The sequence below is a fragment of the Colobus angolensis genome, unplaced genomic scaffold (assembly GCF_000951035.1).
Source record: "Colobus angolensis palliatus isolate OR3802 unplaced genomic scaffold, Cang.pa_1.0 Scaffold96, whole genome shotgun sequence".
Taxonomy (NCBI): Eukaryota; Metazoa; Chordata; class Mammalia; order Primates; family Cercopithecidae; genus Colobus; species Colobus angolensis.
This window is the reverse complement of record NW_012123598.1, coordinates 1,598,486-1,599,780: the sequence shown is the minus strand read 5'-3', so window position 1 is coordinate 1,599,780 and position 1,295 is coordinate 1,598,486.

The following is a 1,295-nucleotide window of genomic DNA, read 5'->3' as shown; positions in this document are numbered from 1 at the left end:
AACCCCGTCTCTACTAAAAATACAAAAAACTAGCCGGGCGAGGTGGCGGGCACCTGTAGTCCCAGCTACTCAGTGAGGCTGAGGCAGGAGAATGGCGTAAACCCAGGAGGTGGAGCTTGCAGTGAGCTGAGATCCGGCCACTGCACTCCAGCCTGGGCGACAGAGCAAGACTCCATCTCAAAAAAAATAAAAAATAAAAAATAAAAAAAGAAATGAGTTGGCTGTAAATATGTGGATTTCTGAGTTCTCTATTCCGTTGGTCTATGTCTGTTTTCATGACAGTGCCATGCTGTTTTGGTTACTATAGCTTTGTGTAGTATATTTTTGAAGTCAGGTAATGCACCTCCAGCTTTGTTCTTTTTGCTCAAAATTGGGTTATTTGGGATCTTTTGTGGTTCTATACAAATCTTAGGATTGTTTATCTATTTCTGTGAAGAAAGTCATTGTTTTAATAGGGATTGTGTTGAATCTGTAGATTGCTTTGGGTAGGAGGGTCATTTTAACAACATTCTTCTAATCGATGAGCATTAGATGTCTCCATTTTTATGTATACTCTTCAATTATTTTCAGTATTGTGGTTTTTACTATAGATACTACTTACCTCCTTAGTTAAATTTATTTGTAGGTACTTTTTTGCAGCTATTATAAAGGACAATGCTTTCTTTTTCAGATAGTTCATTATTGGTGTGTAGAAATGCTACTGTTTTTTACGTTGATTTTTGCATCATACTGAGTTCATTTATTATGCAAAAACTTGCATCATACTGAAAAAATTATCCAAAAATCAACATTTTTTGTATGTTGATTCTGCAACTTTACTGAATTCATTTATCAGTTCTTGGTCTTTTGGTGGAGTCTGTAGGATTTACTAAATGTAAAATTATGTTGCCTGCAAACAAGAACAATTTGACTTCTTCTCCAATTTTGATGCCCTTTCTTTTTCTTCCCTAATTGCTCCGGCTAGGACTTCCAGTACTGTGTTAAATAGCAGTGGTGGAAGTAGGCACCCTGTGTGCCAGTTCTTAGAGGAAAGGCTTTCTTCTTTTCCACATTCAGTATAATGCTAGCTGTGGGTTTGTCATATATGGCCTTTATTGTTCTGAGTTATGCTTCTTCTGTGTTTTACCCTAAAGGGATGTTGAATTTTTTTTCTTCATCTTTTTTATATATAAGTTCTAGGGTACATGTGTGCAACGTGCAGGTTTGTTACATATGTATACATGTGCCATGTTGGTGTGCTGCACTCATTAACTTGTCATTTACATTAGGTGTATCTCCTAATGCTATCCCTCCCC